This window comes from Capricornis sumatraensis, chromosome 22 (assembly GCF_032405125.1).
Source record: "Capricornis sumatraensis isolate serow.1 chromosome 22, serow.2, whole genome shotgun sequence".
NCBI classification, from domain to species: Eukaryota; Metazoa; Chordata; class Mammalia; order Artiodactyla; family Bovidae; genus Capricornis; species Capricornis sumatraensis.
Window position 1 is genome coordinate 34,536,190 of NC_091090.1, and position 19,923 is coordinate 34,556,112.

Below are 19,923 nucleotides of genomic sequence, written 5' to 3' on the forward strand. Positions count from 1 at the left end.
ATAGATTTTTCAAACTGTGTTGAGTAAAATAAAAACATATAAGGATTAACAGTGCCAATAAAAATCACACAAATCAACAGCACTTTTTTTGACGGTAGTTTCTTTCCTAAAGAATATTAAATACTTCAGAGAGGATCTATATGTTTTTGGGAGAAGAAAGAGATGGTTACAGGTTGTGACAAGGAAAAAGGTGTTTCTGAAACAAAGTATGCATGGACCAATAACCAAAATGAGCCCTGAACTACCAAGTGTGATTAATTATCCTTTTGAACCCAAAGTCACTTTCCCTTCCATCATCAAATTCCACTTTTTTCACTCTCACCTCTGCAGATTCCTAAACATCCACCACTCTTTCCTGTCCTGCATTTCCCCTGAAATCATGAAATTCCAAATTATTTTTCTTCATTCTCCATTTTCATCTTCTTCCAACCATTGTTTCAGATTGAGACTGTTTGTTTTCCTGTAACTGGTTTTATTTTCTGTTCCAAAGCATTCCTAGTATACTTTGAGATAAATGGGGAAATCTAAAAAGTAAAATAAAATAGAAATCATTTTAAAATGTTTTCTTCCCTTTATAAAGTATCCAACACCTGGGCTGGATGCTGAGTACTAAGCTCTGAGGATCCTTCTTCTAGCCAGTAAACTGTTACAGAGCTTGATTTTTAAAAACTTAGGAAATGATGGTCTGAGTGCTTGCCACATTCCCCAATGTGTCATTTCTTACTTAACCTGGGAGATAGTACCATAGGTACTGTGATGCTGTCTTTAAATCTAAAGGCAAAACCAGAAACTGTGTGCTTACTCTTTTGGATATCTTTCTTACTAATACAAAAATACAAACGCTACAAATTTATTCCAGGGGGGTTTATTATTATTATTACTGCTTCCATTTCGTTCCTTTCAGTTCCTCCATGTGGGGAAAAGCAGTGAATTTTCCAGTAACTTTCCCACTGGAAAAAGCTAGGACTGTGTGGGAGCTTCTGAAGGCTGAGCTACCACTAAGAAAGTCTGGGTCCTTTTCATTGGTGTGGTCATGCAGGAGAACATTGTCTGATTTGCCAGTGGTGAGGCCATATTCCTCCAGCACATAATAGTCTGGCTTGAGGTCTCTATAGGAAAGGGAGAGCTTTCTGGTTACTTTGTATTTTTGTTATTAAGTCAAGTTCCTGGGTTTCATTAAGATAAACAGGCTGACAGAGTAAGGGACAACCTTTGAATGGAAATCCACTGCCTCTTTCTCTCTGGGAAGAGGGAGTCATCAGTGGCAAAGATTTTCTTTTAATGTGCCCAGTTGTATGTGGGAATACTCCAGGTTCTCTGATTGGGAATTTCCATTTGTCAAATGCTTGGCTGGTGGTTGTAGAGATGACTTGTTAGTGACTCTTCCAGGGATACCAGGACCTTCCTGAGTATAGGCCTGGGTGGAGCTGCTGGTGGGGACTGTCTTTAGAGGTAGAAAGAACCAAACTACAGAATAAGGGAGGATACTCAAGAGTCGGGAGAATGAAGGTGGAAAGGCAAGAGTGAGATGAAAGACACATGTGTGCCAAGAACAAAACTGAGTCTTGTTAGAAGTGGGATTCGAACCCATGCCTCCATTTGGAGACCAGAAGCCCCAAGAGAGGGAAGATAGAATCTCAAGTCCGGCACCTTAGACCACTCGGCCATCCTGACATGACACTGATGGAATCTCACCAGTAACAACTCTGTCAATGACTGAAGCCTATTCTATCCGAGAGGAAGAGGAACAAGTTATTTCTAGAAATTACAGGAGTAAACCAAGAATTATCTGCAAAGCCAAAAGACAGGAAAGGAGTAATTTTATGGTGAAGAGGTGCACTGGGAGACAGAGTTGATGCTGCTTTGAAAACTGGGGAGCCCACCTCATGTACCTTGAGTCTTCTTCTCCCACTCCATCCCTGCCAACCATGAGTTACACATTACATGACCAACCTTAAGAATCAGAGGATTTAGGATACAGATTTTCTCAGCACGTGTTGCAGGTATTGTCTTTCAGGAGCTTTCCCCAGTGCTCACAGTATTTCACAGTATTTTATCTTAACACAGTATTTTATCAATGGGGACTGGGTCTGTGTGTGGAACTTCAAATCCCTATAAAATAATATTTTCAGCATCTTCACAGTTTCTGCAAGGTCCACTGCTTTCTCCCCTCTCCTCTCTTCCCTTTCCTTCCATTGCCATTTTTCTCTTGCTCTAACTTATCTTCCCCTTTACATTCTTTCAGTCTGTGCTCAAAGAAGGGATATGAAGTGAAGAGGCAGGATGTGGTTTATTATAAGACACATAAAAAGAGAAACATAGAGCATGGAGGACTAGAATAAGGTCTTGGTCTTGGTTTAACATCTTTACTGAGTTTTTTAAAATGCTGTTGCTGTTGTGGTTAAAAATCCCTCCTGCTTTGGTTAAGGTGAGAGGTATTCATCCAGTGTTTTTTTTTCTATTCTGTCTGATAACAGTTTTTAGTTAGTCTCCCAAATGAACAGGCTTCAGAAATTTTTCATTGCCTGCAGAAGACAACTCAAACACACATGCATGAACTGACAAACAGCTATTTAAAGATCCATTTTGGGTGCACATCGATCAGAAGTGAGTTGTTTCTTTTGCTCTGTTTTTGGTCTTCATGTAGAGAATCTGAAATACTTTTTTAAAGGCAATGCAGATTAGGAAAAAATATGAGAATCTTGAATCAGGTGCTTATGTTTGAATTCAGGCTTCATCATTTACAAAAGTGTGATGTGTTGATATTTTACATTATTTTGACCATCTGTGAACATTTCTTTCATCTGTAAATTTAGAGGGCAAGCCCTACCTCAAGATTGTTGAGGGTTTAAAAAAATTTATGTAGGTGCTTTCCCTAGCAAACCATGTGACAAGTAGTAGTCACTCAAAAGACCTCCATGTTTCATTCACCTTCATGTTTCTATTCGTAACCTCTGGCATTTAGACGGTTTTGCAACAAACCAAATTCCAAACAAACCAAATTTGCCTTTTCTGAACTATGGTGTCCCAATTTCCAAACACTTAGAAAATATGCTGAATCCTCCTTTTCTGCCAATTAACGATCTTTCAAACTTAACAGCTTCCCCTTCCTCTTAGTCAAATCCTGTCATTTAGCTCTTGACATCCTAGTCATGACTTCTTTCTCCCTCTTTTAAACTCTCCAAACATATTGCTGTTAGTAATCACATGAAAAGCTGAAAGCTCAACTTCCAAACCAATATAAGATAAAGATAGTCCCATTCCTTGAACGTGGAATTATGTGTGATATTTTTAATGAAAAGGTCTTGATTTTAATATAGTCACAGTTGTCAATCTTTGTCTTTATAGTTGGACTTTTCTGTTTTATTTCAAAGTTCTTTTCTACCTTTGATTCCTAAATATATTCTTTATTGGTATCCTTTAAATGTTTATATTTTGTCTCCTCCCTGGAATAAAATTCACTTCAAGGTCAATTCAGTACAATTCAGTTCAGATGACTAAAAAAAAAAAGTCTGCATTGAGCTTCTGAAGAGTTTTATAAAAGGCCACTAACACCACCAAGGCCTGGACCCCAATAGTACCTCATCGAATTTACAAACCTTTCTTCTAAGGTCTTCCTGGGAGAACACTCAGGACTAAAAGTTTTTGGCTTACAAGACCGTGGGCCAATGATTCTCTTTTTGAAGGTGGTAGTTTTATTCTGTTAATGTAGTTGGGGAGGTTACTGGGAATGAAAATATCGGAGGAAGTGATGATTTCATGGTTTCTGTCTTCAAAAAGAGGTTAAGACAAAGTTTGCAGCCTCTGTAGCAGATTAAAAAAAAAAAAAAAAAAAGGTAAAATCAGAGCCCTGCAGAATTCAGAGGGGATATGAGAAGGAAAGAAGAGCTCAGAATAGGATCGATCAATCATCTAAGGTAGATTTATGCAGCAAAAATCACACTTCCTGATTTTGAATGTTGGTGGCTAGGTTCATCTCAAGAAACTCGAGTTCTCTCTGCCCTTGGAAAATGATGATTTCTGGTTCCTAAGGTGTTTTGGAGCATTGATAATCTATTTGCATAAAAATCCACTTAAATGTTTCATCTCTCTAGTAAATAACACTTTAAAAAAAAAAAAAGAGAGGGAGAGCAGTACAAAAGATACAAAAGAATGTGGCATATAGCCATGAAAATGAAAGGAGAGAAATCTGATTTTGAATAAACAAGGTAACAGGTGTTGTCCGCCGAAGTGTGACCAAAGAATCCAGCTATGGTAGATCACCTTGGGCTTCATATCTCCCTTAACTCTTCAAGTTGCAATTCTCAAAAGTATTTGCTTTTCCTTCTCTTCGCCCAAGTCTTCAGTTTTTCCAGGCGGCGCGACCACGCAGGGCCCCTGGCCTTGCCACTGACGTGGAGGAGCCAAGGAGTTCCAACTTCAGAGTCCGGAAGTGAGCAGTGGGAGGCTCGGGAAGGCGGGTGCGGGAGGGGAGAAGAAGTCTGAGTTCTAAATTCATCCCTAGAAATCGGTATAGGAGAAGCTAAGGGTTGGAATACCAAGTTCCTGAGGAAGGATTTCAGAGCTTCGGTTTCCTTATTGCAAAAGTGCAGACGCCTTAGAGATTGCGTGCAGGCGGCAATTTTGAGAAGGCGATGAGGGGCCGACGCAGAATGAAAGACATAACTTAGAGGAAGTGAGTGGGAAAGGGGAAGCAAGAGGAATTGATAGACACGGGTGGCTACTAATCTTTATACAAATTAATGAAATGCAAGAAAACACCAGGGCGTGAAAAGCAGAGTGGCGCAGCGGAAGCGTGCTGGGCCCATAACCCAGAGGTCGATGGATCGAAACCATCCTCTGCTACTGTCTTTTTTACTTCCACAAGCACTAGACCAACACTCGTTATTCTTTTCCTCAAATTCCAAGATTTCCACAAGAACACTATGCAGAGGCAACTACTACTACTACTAAGTCGCTTCAGTCGTGTCCGACTCTGTGTGACCCCAGAGATGGCAGCCCACCAGGCTCCCCCGTCCCTGGGATTCTCCAGGCAAGAACACTGGAGTGGGCTGCCATTTCCTTCTCCAATGAAAGTGAAAGTGAAAGTGAAGTCGCTCAGTCGTGTTCGACTCTTAGCGACCCCATGGACTGCAGCCTACCAGGCTCTTCCACCCATGGGATTTTCCAGGCAAGAGCACTGGAGTGGGGTGCCATTGCCTTCTCCGGCAGAGGCAACTAAATTAAAATATTCATGACGGTGACACAATTGGTTTGCCTTTCTTGTTTTCTTTGATCTTGATGAAAATTGGCCTCAATCAAATACGTCGTTTTAAAGCTCACAATATACTGGGAAACAATGCACATCTTAATTATCGTCTATATGCAGTGACTCTACCACTACTTTTTTGCTTATACAGACATGCTTACCAGTCTTGAAACAGAGCAGGACACTATGGTCCTTCCCCTTCTTTCCCGCTTGTGTTTTTTCTGTAGAGAAACTTTAGCCAAACAATAAATTTAATCGAGAGAAGTGAGAAAATGCAGAAGGAAAGGAAAGCAGTCAAACAGGACAAAATAATAATAATTTAGCAATTAAGCAAAGTGAAGAACGTGAGTCATAGCCTTTGAGCTGTCTTGTAGGTACTGAAACCCCCACCAGGTAGAAGTTAACTGCATGTTGACCAGACTGTACCAATGACAGAAGCTGCCACAATTCTGAGAACTGGCCTCACAGAAATGGGAACGAATTGACCTTGGCAGCAAAGATCGGCTGCACTCAAAACAATCAAGATGATGCTGATCAGATCACTGAATGGCCGAGTTCAAGATGACTGTCAGAGCTGACAGTGCTGTTTCTGCATATAGCCCCCTCCCGCCACCTATCCGTCCCTGAAATGCCGCTTTAAAAACTCTTGCCCACTGATTGTCAGTGGGGGACGTTGGCCTTTGGACACAAGTCCACCCTGGGTTGTCGGCCTACAGAATAAAGCAAGCTTTCCTTTCCACCAACTTTACCTATAGAGTATTGGTTTTAGAGCTGCAAGCAGCTGAATCCCACTTTCCTAATAGTCTCATGAACAAATGAAGACCTGCTCTTACAGAGGCAGGGGATACAGTTTCAACTGCCTGATCCTTCCTGTCTTTAGAATGGAACTCAAGATAAAATGGAGAGTTGAAAAGTAGAATAGGAGAGGACAAATGTGGACTTTCCAAATTGGCAAATGGGAGGTTGGAAAGATGCAGGGAAGGAGGGAAAGGAGACTGGGGAGAGTGAAGAAAAAGCGTGTGAAGGAAAGATGAGGAAAGGTGCATGTGCTGAAAGTGAGATGTATGAATATTTTGAATAAGTGAGTTTTCTGGGAGTTCCTTTCCTGGATGGAACCACCACTTCAAAGTGGGCGTCAAGTTTGTTTCTTGCTCTGCCATGAAAATTCCAGGAAACCCCAACTCTGAAAGAAAACACTGGAGGAAACAATGGGGCATGACCCTCCTCCTTGTATCACAATCTTCATTCCTTACCCAATCTTTGATTTTCCTGAAGTTTTTCCTACTTACTGAAGTCATTGGTGAAATAGAATCAAAGCCCTCTGGAAGACCCAAGTAATTTCAAAAACTATGACTCTTACTAGAAGCCCTCTGGTGTTCTTATTTTACATAATGAGTTAGACAGTCTCTTAGAGGGCCTGGATAGCTCAGTCGGTAGAGCATCAGACTTTTAATCTGAGGGTCCAGGGTTCAAGTCCCTGTTCAGGCAGTAAGGCCTTATTTTGTTTTCAGTATTTACTTAAAAACTATTTAGATAACAGCCCATTTAAGAATGCCTTTGAAAGTGAGGAAGCCTTAACAGCCAAATCAAGCAAAGTCACTGCCCTAAAATAGTTTACTGTTTAGTTTTTCATTAATTTTCCTTTTCTAATATTAACAAAAGCACTTCCCCAAGTTTCTAAGAAGAATCAAAAAAGGGCATCATTTAAAAGTAATAAACTAGAGACAGATTTAGAAGTAAGCCATTTAAAAGTTCCCTTAAAATGATTCATTAATCTGGGAGTGGAAGAGAACAATTTAGGTGGACTCGATGTGATGGTATTAGGAGGTGGGACCTTTGAGAACTGATTGGGTTATGAGTTAATTTCTCATAATAGAAATAGTGCCCTTTCAAAGGAGTCCCCAGGGAATTCTCTGTTGCTTCTGCCATGTGAAACAACAGTGAGAAGACAACAATCTATAAACCAGGAAACTCTCACCCAACAAAGAACCTGAACCATGAATATTGCCTTTGAGGTGTTTGATGCCAGTCTTTGTCTAGAGATTCTCTTGTTTCTTTAGACTGAACACCAAAAACCTCCATTCCGTCTCACCCATAAGCAATTTTAATCAGTACTTTTACACCTTTTAATGTATACTTTGATGCAGTTAACTATATTTCTGCACATAACACCTCATCTTTCATCCTTAAGTTTAGTGGGTTAAATATTGTAGGCAGGAATTTGTGTCTACCTAGAACTTCTGAATGTGATCTTGCTTGGAAACAGGTTTTTGCAGATGTAGTTACATTAAGATGAAGTCATTCATACTGGATTAGGGTGGAGCCTAAACCCTACACTGGTTTACCCTATCCTTGCAAGAAAGAACACTAGGAAGCAGACAGTAAGAAGAAAGTCATAGGTAGACAGAGGCTAAGACTGGACTCATACAACCACAGCCAAAAAATATAAAGGATTTTGGGGATCCACCAGAAGCTAGGAAGAAGCAAGGAAGGAATCCTTCAGCAAGCCTTCAGAGAGAGAATGGCCCTGCCAATATCTTAATTCTGATGTCCTAGTCTTCAGAACACAGAAACTGTAATACACTAACATGAGAGAAAGTTCCAGGGGAAAGTGATTCCTTGGGGTGAATCTAAAACAATGAATAAATTTGAAGAAAAGAAGTCGTTTGGAACGGAGGGAGGGTTTTGGTTTGTTTGTTTGCTTTTTTAAGTTTAATGCCTTCCTTGATATTAATGAACATTTCTTTGCTATTAGTGATAAAACTTTATAGCAAATGGTTGTGAGGCTGTCGTTTTTAGATTTAGATAACATGAGGAATCCCTTTTGATGGACTGTTATTGTAAAGATTCTTACTATATTCTTATCGTTAAAGATCCGTGAAATTCCCAGGAACTCACTGCCCAGAAAGAGTTCAGGGTACAACGTGTGAATGTCTCTTTAACTGAGGTTCTTTTAAGATTCACCATCGGGTCTTCCTCGTTAGTATAGTGGTGAGTATCCCCGCCTGTCACGCGGGAGACCGGGGTTCGATTCCCCGACGGGGAGATTAAGATACTACATTTTACGACACTACGTTTTTTCAGCTAAGCCTGTAACAGAAAGGAAATCTTTCTGCTTTCTGGTTTTGTTCCTCTAAGTTGAATTCTCCCGTGTTGACTTATTACTGTGTTCACCGAGCAAGCAACTGCCTTCTGATGGAAACCCACTGCTGCCTTCCGTCTGAGAGGTCAGATACAGCGCGGGGGTTCAAAGGGTGCCCATTTGACTCGAAATATTCCAAGATCTTGCAATATGAATTTTCATTTGTCAACTGAGGTGATGGAGATGTTGCTTGTACAGGAACCGCCCTTAGAAAAGTCTCAATGGTTCCCAAATTTTGGTGCACATTAGAATAACCTTGTTGTTCAGTCGCTAAGCCATGTCCGACTCTTCGCGACCTCACGGACTGCTGCACGCTAGGCATCCCAGTCCTTCACTATCTCCCAGCATTTGCAGTGGGGATAGTATAACTTCAATTCATGTAAAATTATGGACATTTGCACTGACACCTTCCATAGCTCTAATTGGCCAAAGTACTTTAATTTTTATATGTAAAAAGGAAAACCTGTAACGTTGGTTAAAAAAAAAAAAAAGCCTGATGAAGTTACTAGATGCTAGCTAACATAAGTTCTACAGTACACCTAAATATGTATTGTACAGTGTGCTGGTTTTGTTTATACTTGGATGTTTTGAAATTCGGACATACACAGCCTACTAAAATATGTTTAAAATTTCAAAGTCTGGTGATTCTACATTTACTAATATACTTTTGAACTGTTTTATTTGGAAATAATTTCAAACATAAGAAAGGTTACAAAAATAAAAATTTTATAAGGAACACTCTATATTCAAATCCGCCTTTTCTTAACATTTTACCCTATGTCTTTATTATTTTCTTCTATATCATGTTTTTCTGAGTCATGTAAATATATTACATAAACCTCAATGTGCGTTGCCTTAAAAAGACAAGTAGCGCCTGAACAGGACTTGAACCCTGGACCCTCAGATTAAAAGTCTGATGCTCTACCGACTGAGCTATCCAGGCCCTGATCTTGGGAGTTGAATTGTCCTATAAATAACTAAATTTCATTAGCATTTTCGATCTCCAGGAAGAATTGGAGTAATCCATAACTTCAGAAACAACCCGGGTCTTTCAAAAGCATGGCTTGACCACTTAAGTCATCTACTCACCAAACAGACCATTTAACCTCTGCACTGTACATTCTTTAAGTACATTTTTAATTGCTGGAAAAATGAAGATTATTCCTAGAGTCAATTACTGCCGAAGAGGATACACCAATCTGGGTTGAAGGAGATCGCATTTACTTCTCAGAGAAGTTTGAAGAGAAGATGCACAAGGCTCCCTCACCAACCTGTAAGGGAACCTGGAGGAGATTTTTTTTTTTTTTTTTAAGGAACAACTAAAGTAACTGAGGAGAATCTTCCAAAGAATGAAAAGATGGGCAAAGAAGATGAGGTTTCTAACCTTGACATAATGTAGGGGCATCAAATTTGGTTGTACCCTTTGGTATTCCCCCCCACCCCCCAGTTTCAGAAATGAAATGTCTGGGAAGAAATCCAAGGCTTCCTCTAATTTTCTCCTCCACATTTTATCTAGCGGCCCAACTCGTCCAAAGACAAGAATGGCTTGACAGTTAAGGAAATAGTGCTCCTGGTTCATTCAGTGTTTATTGGCTCATGAGACAGTTTTTGAGCACCTGTAGGAGAAGGCAATGGCACCCCACTCCAATACTCTTGCCTGGAAAATCCCGTGGACGGAGGCCTGGTAGGCTGCAGTCCATGGATTGCTAAGAGTTTGACATGACTGAGCGACTTCACTTTTACTTTTCACTTTCATGCATTGGAGAAGGAAATGGCAGCCCACTCCAGTGTTCTTGCCTGGAGAATCCCAAGGACAGGGGAGCCTGGTGGGTTGCCCGTCTATGGAGTCGCACAGAGTCGGACACGACTGAAGCAGCTTAGCAGCAGCAGCAGAGAGATCACAGGGGCAAAATCCCAAAGCATAGGTGCAGAAAACGAAGATAGAAAGCATTCTTAGTTCCATGAGGACTGCCAAATTCAGGACTATTAATTTTTGAGTCAATAATCCTTAAATTATTTAAGGTATTATTTACTGTTTTTTCTGTATGTGAAGCCAAGTGCAATCTTGACCAAACATGAAGAAAATACTGACTCACATATTACCCATAATACTAACCATTATGAAATCATGTGCAAATGCCATTTTATTATATAAGTTACACAGAGAACTTCAGAAGTTAAATATGTAACAGATATATACCTGGAGAAAATATTTAGATATTACTAAATGTGGATCAGAGATCATTTTGACTTGACCTAAAAAACAAACTATCCCTCCTGCAGGAATTTTTTTTCCCCTGATGTCCAAGATATGTTTAAAATAAACATCCTTAAATATTATACAGGAAGACAACCAAAGAAACTACCTACCCTCATACTATGTGTACAGAAAACCCACTTTCTATGGATATTTTTGTATGTGAAAAATTGTATGGACTTTTATAAATATTGTTTCTAACACAATTCTATATTTGTAAATTAATTTATAATGTGAACTGGGATGATTTTTTTTTTCCCCAAGAAAGCACACTGCATGCTGGAAATCACATAAAATAAACTTGAAGTGGGGTGAAAAAATAAATAAATAAAATAAACATCCTTCTTCTATCTCTGAGCTTCACGAAATTTTAGGTACTTTTTCTATCTCTCAAGGTCATTGATAAGAGAAAAATCAGATGTGGAAAAAAAGATAGGATGAAAGTTTGGATGAGGCCTAGGGATGAAGGAATGGGTGGGAAGGGATGATAATTTTGATTTGAGAAAGGGTGGATACATGAGTTTGAATAAGCTCTGGGAGTTGGTGATGGACAGGGATGCCTGGCGTGCTGCAGCCCATGGGGTCACATAGTTGGACATGACTGAGCAACTGAACTGAACTGGAGACAGGTTAAGTAAGGAGATTATATGTTGCACAATTTCTCTGCCAGATTTATAGGTTTCTTTGCCTTTATTCAAAAACATCTGGCTTTATCCCATTTTGTCAACTTTGCCCTTACTATTCCTTCTGCCTGGAAATATCTACCCCAGATATTCACAGGACTCAATCCTTTTATTCTTCCAGGTCTTTGTTCAAATGCCACCCAAATCTTCAATAATAACAGTATTTCAGTCAGTTCAGTCGCTCAGACTCTTTGCGACCCCAGGGACAGCAGTACGCCAGGCCTCTCCGTCCATCACTAACTCCTGGAGCTTACTCAAACTCATGTCCATTGAGTCTGTGATGCCATCCAACCATTTCATTCTCTGTTGTCCTCTTCTCCTCCATCTTCAATCTTTCTCAGCATCAGGGTCTTTTCAAATGAGTTAGTTATTAGCATCAGGTAGCAAAAGTATTGGAGTTTCAGCTTCAGCATCAGTCCTTCCAATGAATATTTAGAACTGATTTCCTTTAGGATGGACTGGTTGGATCTCCTTGCAGTCCAAGGGACTCTCAGTCTTCTCCAACACCACAGTTCAAAAGCGTCAATTCTTCGGTGCTCAGCTTTTTTTATAATCCAACTCTCACATCCATACATGACTACTGGGAAAATCATAGTCTTGACTAGACGGACCTTTGTTGGCAAAGTAATGTCTCTGCTTTTTAATGTCTCTGCTGTCTAGGTTGGTCATAATTTTCCTTCCAAGGAGTAAGTGTCCTTTAATTTCATGGCTGCAGTCACCATCTGCAGTGATTTTTGAACCCCCCAAAGTAAAGTCTGCACTGTTTCTACTGTTTCCCCATCTATACGCCATGAAGTGATGGGACCAGATGCCATGATCTTCGTTTTCTGAATGCTGAGTTTTAAGCCAACTTTTTCACTCTCCTCTTTCACTTTCATCAAGAAGCTCTTCAGTTCCTCTTCACTTTCTGCCATAAGAGTAGTGTCATTTGCATATCTGAGGTTATTGATATTTCTTCCTGCAACCTTGATTCCAGTTTGTGCTTCATCCAGCCCAGTGTTTCTCGTGATGTACTCTGCATATAAGTTAAATAAGCAGGGTGACAACATACAGCCTTGACGTACTCCTTTCCAATTTGGAACCAGTATGTTGTTCCATGTCCAGTTCTGTTACTTCTTGACCTGCATACAGATTTCTCAGGAGGCAAGTCAGGTGGTCTGGTATTTCCATCTCTTGAAGAATTTTCCACAATTAATTGTGATCCACACAGTCAAAGGCTTTGGCATAATCAATAAAGCAGAAGTAGATGTGTTTTTGTGTTTTTTTGGAACTCTCTTGCTTTTTTGATGATCCAACAGATGTTGGCAGTTTGATCTCTGGTTCCTCTGCCTTTTCTAAATATAGCTTGACCATCTGGAAGTTCATGGTTTATGTACTGTTGAAGCCTGGCTTGGAAAATGTAGAGCTTTACTTTGTTAGCATGTGAGATGAGTACAATTGTGCGGTAGTTTGAGCATTCTTTAGCATTGCCTTTCTTAGGGATTGGAATGGAAACTGACCTTTTCCAATCTTGTGGCCGCTGCTGAGTTTTCCAGATTTGTTGGCATATTGAGTGCAGCACTTTCACAGCATCATCTTTCAGGATTTGAAATAGCTCAACTGGAATTCCATCACCGCCACTAGCTTTGTTTGTAGTGATGCTTCCTAAGGCCCACTTAACTTCACATTCCAGAATGTCTGGCTCTAGGTGAGTGATCACACCGTTGTGTTTATCTGGATCCTGAAGATCTTTTTTGTATAGCTCTTCTGTGTATTCTTGCCACCTCTTCTTAATATCTTCTGCTTCTGTTAGGTCCATACCATTTCTGTCCTTTATTGTGCCCATCTTTGTATGAAATGTTACCTTGGTATCTCTAATTTTCTTGAAGAGATCTCTAGTTCTTCCCATTCATTGCTGAAATCTCCCTTACATCCCATATTTCTTCTTTGTTTACTGTTTCTTCATGGCTTTTTACCACCATCTAGCTGTCTGCATGTATACATTATGAAACAGAGAAAAGTAACCCTGAACATCCAGGAACTGAGCTGGCATTTATAGTGATGTCTTAATGTTTTCTTGTCGAATATAAACAATTTTCCAGAACATCAATATCAGACAAGACTTCTCTAATAGATTAAGACAGAGACAGGACAACTCTATGATCATGTCTGAACATAAACAAAAAGAAGAACATTGTCCTAGCCAGAGAGTACCAAACATTTCCCTCTTCCACATCATACAAATGACTACTGTTTCTTTACTAATTTCAGTTCTATTTTTAGGTTGCCCTAAGATTTAAGATATCCAACCACAGAATTACCCCCCACCTCCTGACAGTATACAAACCAATGCAAAGCCATACTTTCTTAAAACTGCCCCCAAATCACCTAAAAAAAAGTGATCACCTAAAAAAAGATCACAACAAACTGTGGAAAATTCTTAAAGAGATGGGAATACCAGACAACCTTACCTGCCTTCTGAGAAATCTTGTATGCAGGTCAAGAAGCAACACTTAGAACCAGACATGGAACAACAGACTGGTTCTAAATTTGGAAAGAACTACAGTCAAGGTTGTATATTGTCACCCTGCTTATTTAATTTATATGCAGAATACCTCATGCAAAATACCTGTTGGATGAAGCACAAGCTGGAATCAAGATTGCCCGGCAAAATATCAATAACCTCAGATATGCAGCTGACACTACTCTCATGGCAGAAATCAAAAGGAACTGAGGAGCCTCTTGATGAAAGTGAAAGAGCAGAGTGAAAAAGCTGACTTAAAAATCAACATTCAACAAACTACAATCATGGCATCTGGTCCTATCACTTCATGGCAAATAAGTGGGGAAACAATACAAACTTTCTTTTCTTGGGCTCCAAAATCACTGCAGATGGTGACTGCAGCCATGAAATTAAAAGATGCTTGCTCCTTGGTAGAAAAACTATGACCAACCTAGACAATATTTTTAAAAGCAGAGACATTACTTTGCCAACAAAGGTCCGTCCAGTCAAAGCTATAGTTTTTCCAGTAGTTGTGTATGGATGTTAGAGTTGGACCATAATGAAAGCTGAGTGCCAAAGAATTAATGCTTTTGAACTGTGGTGTTGGAGAAGACTCTTGAGAGTCCCTTGGACTGAAAGATCAAACCAGTCAATCCTAAACGAAATCAATCCTGAATATTCATTGGAAGGACTGATGCTAAAGCTGAGGCTTCAATATTTTGGCCACCTGATGTGAAGAACTAACTCATTAGAAAAGACTCTGATGCTGAGAAAGATTGAAGGTAGGAGAAGAAGGGGATGACAGAGGATGAGATGGCTGGATGGCATCACCAACACAATGGACATGAGTTTGAGCAAGCTCCGGGAGTTGGTGATGGACAGGGGAGCCTGATATGCTGCAGTCCATGGGGTTGCAAAGAGTCAGACATGACTGAGCAGCTGAACTGAGCTGAAAAAATGTTCAGTTCAGTTCAGTCGCTCAGTCGTGTCCGACTCTTTGCAACCCCATGAATAGCAGCACGCCAGGCCTCCCTGTCCATCACCAACTCCCAGAGTTCACTCAAACTTACATCCATCGAGTTGGTGATGCCATCCAGCCATCTCATCCTCTGTCATCCCCTTCTCCTCCTGCCCCCAATCCCTCCCAGTAACAGACTCTTTTCCAATGAGTCAACTCTTCGCATGAGGTGGCCAAAGTACTAGAGTTTCAGCTTTAGCATCATTCCTTCCAAAGTACAACCAGGGCTGATCTCCTTTAGAATGGACTAGTGGGATCTCCTTGCAGTCCAAGGGACTCTCAAGAGTCTTCTCCAACACCACATTTCAAAAGCATCAATTCTTTGGCGCTCAGCTTTCTTCACAGTCCAACTCTCACATCCATACATGACCACTGGAAAAACCATAGCCTTGACTAGAAGGACCTTTGTTGGCAAACTAATGTCTCTGCTTTTGAATATGCTATCTAGGTTGGTCATAACTTTCCTTCCAAGGAGTAAGCGTCTTTTAATTTCATGGCTGCAGTCACCATCTGAAAAAAGGTTATAAAGTCCAATTCTTATAATCGCTTCTTTCTAACACTCTTACTGAGACACTCCACTGTTCTAATGTGCATTCTCTCTTGCTGCAACAGTTAGCAAAACCAACTTTAGGAGTTTGCTTTGGCACTCACTAGGTTCATGTATTGTCACCTCCCTCTACTCAGACCCAACCACAGAATCTGAGTATCCATTAAATAAATATTGTTAAATAAATAAGCGAATAAATAAATAGAATTGCCTTTTTTTCATAAGAAAGTAAAAGGTCACATTCTTTGGAAGTGGAGGTCAAGAAAGCAGTAATTAATATTTTAGTTGCTAATTTGACAAAAATTACAGAGAAGTATAACAACACAAGTAAAACCAACTCCTCTTCTACGATTGTCCATACACGAAGTAGCCTGCAATAACTGATTTACACTTGGTGTCTGCACTACTGGGAACCCTAATCATAGAAAATGGAAGCAAGGACAATATGAACTAGCTTGACTCAAAGTGAAGAATAAACAGTATATTCAAAACCTGTCAGCTTTACCACAGGGACTGGAGGCTGGGGTGAGGGTGGAAAGAGAGACAAAGAGAAACTATTTGTTACTTGGTAACGGCCATCAACCATTTAAACTTCTTACATCTATTATCCTGTGTCCTATATGGCATCCCCTTTTCCTAGGCCATTGGGAAGAGATTAATGGGAGAAAAAAGAGGGAGAAAGACGCTACTGAAGAATAAAGAGATTATGGGGAGAAATGCCGGAAGAGGGTGCAATATGCCCGCCTTGTACTCCTCGACGGACAGTTCTAATGTTTAAATAGGTTTATTGAAAGAGAGTTCTAGCCGTTCTCACTAGCTCTCTCCTTGCCTATGCTACTTTTTAATTTATCGTGGAAATGAAAAAGCCTGAACACCGCGGGAAGCAGACTGAAGCAGTCTTCGAAACAAGCGCTAATTCGGTTCTGGGCTTCCCTGGTACCTTAGTTGGTAACGAATCTGCCTGCAATGCACAGACCCCCCTTTTTTTTTAATTTACGAAATTCCCACACTACGGGGACCGTCTTGGGCTGTGGGACTGTTGGGCCTTTGGGAGGCAGGGAGCGCGGTGCGGGAGCGGTAAAGGGACGTGCGGCGGGTGCTGCTTTTCAATATCCTCTGGCTGGGCTCCCAGGCTGACTTTGTGCCATCGCAACAGTCTCCAGCATCCATCCACTAAAATTTGTCTTTTTTGCCTCTTTCGTTTTGCAATCGGTTCAGAGCTTGCGTTTCACCCTGTGCACTCGGGTGTAATACTAATCACATTGGTTGTTAATCACAGCAACAGATTATATGTAAAACAGAAGCGAACATGTCAGGATGGCCGAGTGGTCTAAGGCGCCAGACTCAAGTTTCTACTTCCCCTAGTTGGGGTTTCTGGTCTCCGGTTGGAGGCGTGGGTTCGAATCCCACTTCTGACATGATGTTCTTTTGTTCTTATGCTCAAATTCTGCAACTTCTGTCAGTAAATCATAGCCACTTTCTTAGGCAGCATTGCCAGATCTTACCCATTACCACCGATGCTTCACCCTTTCTTCAGTTCAGTTCAGTCGTTCAGTCGGGTCCGACTCTGCGACTCCATGGACTACAGCACGCCAGGCTTCCCTGTCCATCACCAGCTCCCGAACCTTGCTCAAACTCATGTCCATCGAGTCGGTAATGCCATCCAACCATCTCGTCCTCTTCTCCTCCTGTCTCAGTCACCCTTCTTACGCCAGTGCTATTTAGATGTCTGTCCTCTCATCGTGCCTACGTTCCCTCCCTCCTTTCCTTTTCGTTATTTTTATGAGTATCTACACAGAAGAATAGTAATATATCAGTATTAAAATGCAAGTCTTAACATATATGTGAAGTGATGGTTATAAAATTCTGTATTCAGTATTTTAACTGTTCTGTGAAGGTTAAGATTTGAATATTCTTCCACAGATCTCCTGCTGTCCCTCCCTCTCTGTTGTCCTCACCTGACTCTCTTTTTTTCTTCGTCTTACTCTTTCCTTTTTTTGCGGACCTTCTCCCATCACATCTTGGGTTGCTAATCGAAAGGTATCTGCTGTAAAGTGAAGAGGCTGAATGTGTTAAATATATTCTATGACATAAGACAAGAGAGTTGTGGGAGAGAGAAGTAGAACAGTGATTCTTAACCAGGATTGATTTTTAAAAACAAGATGTTTTTATAAAAATAAAGAAGGGAAAGAGGGAGAGAGAGGGGAAGGAAGGAACTTGTCCAGGTCCCGTTTTCCCTAAGTGTAGCTCTATCGATCAGATCCTAAATTATTTGTTAAATATATATTCTGTTTTATTACTTTGATTTCTTTTATAAATCTAGTAATTCACATGTTGGATCCTCTTTGCTTTTTTTTTTACATATGATTTTCTGCCTAACTTATTTGAAATTTTAGTTTTGTTTTTTTTTTCCCTTCTTTTCTACTATCCTCTATATTGTTTGCAGTTTTCCTCATTGTCAATTCAATTTTTGTGCTCATGATATATATAGGTATACATAGGGGAGGCGCTCTTCACCCTGCTCTGTGCTGATATAGGCCCTTGGAACTGGCCTGTATGGGTTTTCATGCTCTCTGGTTTCCATCTGGATTAGGTAACGGGAGTCCCAACAGGAGACAGGTGGATCTAGGAGGGCTAGCGGCAGGTATTTACTTCTTGTCTTTCTGCCTGCAGGTCACGTCAGAAGAGCTACATTCCTTGACGGGAGGCCATACCTCATTCAAGGCAGCCCTCAGTACAAGGCTGTCCTCTGAGTTCAGGTAATCACACTCTCTTCATGCCTCTTCAGGTACAGAAGTAATAATACCTCTACTGCTGCTTGTCCTGGAGAACAACACTCGCCCTAGTGGTTTTTCTCTAGCTGTACACATTTTTTAGTAGAAAGTTTATTGTGAAATATATGTCTTCTGCACCTTAATTCTTCAAATCATCTTGTGTGGATGCCACCAAAATTAACATTTTAACTGTTTCATTCTTGGACTTGGAGACCTCTATTTTCCTAAATAATATGTATAACTGCTATTATTGATTAATTGATTTAGACATTATATACTTATTTTCCATCTGTTAAATGGAAACTGCTTTATGCCACTACCACACACTATTTCTTATCCTCCCAAAATACTTATGTTTTACCTTTTGTTTTAATTCAGTGTTTATTGTTTATGTCATTTTTCTATGAAAGTATTATACACAGCATTGGTGTGAGCTATGATTCTATTTTCATTCTTTACCGGATGCTTATAATTGCCTAAAAAGGAAAGCTTTAAGAAGAAAAATTTTAATGTGCCCAAGTCCCTTCATACAGAGAAGGTAATGGCACCCCACTCCAGTACTCTTGCCTGGAAAATCCTATGAACAAAGGAGGCTGGTAGGCTGCAGTCCATGGGGTCGCTAAGAGTCGGATATGACTGAGCGACTTCCCTTTCACTTTTCACTTTCATGCATTGGAGAAGGCAATGGCAAGCCACTCCAGTGTTCTTGCCTGGAGATTCCCGGAGACGGGTGAGCCTGGTGGACTGCCATCTATGGGGTCACACAGAGTCGGACATGACTGAAGTGACTTAGCAGTAGCAGTAAGTCCCTTCATATATATCGATAATTGCTAATTCTCCCTTAACTTCCAAATATCTTTCAGTGGAGCTTTCCATGAGATCAATCAAATCAGATAATATATCAGCTCAAATATTTTTTCTTGAGGATATTTTTCCAGTTGACTTCTACATACTTATACTCTGAATTGGTTGCTCTCTGGACCTGCTACACCGCCATCATCTGAATCTTCCCTTGCTCATCTGTTCATAATCTATTTCTATTTTTTGTTCATTTATTTGCTCTGCTGTTTCAGTGGAAAGTATTCTCAAGGTTTTTGGTTTTTAGGTTATAAAAATAACTCAGAGTCTGAGGTAATGGTGAGAAGAGCCCTCAGTATGCTTATATGTTAAGTTAGATTCTACCAACTTACACCAGTTGCCTCACATATGGTTTTTTTTTTTTCAGTCCTGCCATCAGGGTAAAGCCCTAACTGTCAGAGATCTGAGAGTTAGGTGAGGAAAAAGAGCTCAGCCTTTAGCATTCCCTTACATCCAGATACAGAACAGATCCTCTCCTGTTCTCATTAAGGTACTCAGATCCTCATCAGTAATAGTCTAATCCCATTCTTTATTTGCAGAATAAATCTCCAGATTTTTTCCTGGGTGGTAGAAGGGCAAACACTCAGTATAAGTGCAGAGAATTTAGGGCTCTAACTCTTTCTCAAATTTTAAATAATCTGCTTTCAGTTTCCCTTTAGCCTCCAGTACATAGTGCTCTCAGTTCCTGAGCTTTTTAAAGAAACTTTGCTATTAATCAGATTGTTTCTGTGAAGTCTGTTACAATTTGTCTACCTATTTTTCACTTTTAGTGTTTCTTACATTCCACTTCTTTTGTGTTCTTCTCATATTTGAGCTTAAAAAAATCTTTTTACTATAGTTTTAGTGAGAATTCCAGTTGAGCTATTTCAAATCCTGAAAGATGATACTGTGAAAGTGCTGCACTCAATATGCCA

At 40.2% G+C, this 19,923-nt stretch overlaps 1 protein-coding gene and 5 non-coding genes across 6 annotated transcripts in view; 5 read left to right on the plus strand and 1 right to left on the minus strand.

Moving 5' to 3' along the window:
- LOC138069278 (zinc finger protein 184-like) overlaps window positions 1-19,923 on the plus strand; it is a 1,142,341-nt gene that overhangs the window by 1,032,634 nt on the left and 89,784 nt on the right. The window lies entirely within an intron of this gene.
- On the plus strand, window positions 4,774-4,845 carry TRNAM-CAU (transfer RNA methionine (anticodon CAU)). The gene has a single exon. It is a non-coding gene; the product is annotated as a tRNA-Met (tRNA).
- TRNAK-UUU (transfer RNA lysine (anticodon UUU)) lies at window positions 6,664-6,736 on the plus strand. The gene has a single exon. It is a non-coding gene; the product is annotated as a tRNA-Lys (tRNA).
- Window positions 8,223-8,294, plus strand: TRNAD-GUC (transfer RNA aspartic acid (anticodon GUC)). The gene has a single exon. It is a non-coding gene; the product is annotated as a tRNA-Asp (tRNA).
- Window positions 9,262-9,333, minus strand: TRNAK-UUU (transfer RNA lysine (anticodon UUU)). The gene has a single exon. It is a non-coding gene; the product is annotated as a tRNA-Lys (tRNA).
- On the plus strand, window positions 16,689-16,795 carry TRNAL-CAA (transfer RNA leucine (anticodon CAA)). The gene is made up of 2 exons: window positions 16,689-16,726; window positions 16,750-16,795. It is a non-coding gene; the product is annotated as a tRNA-Leu (tRNA).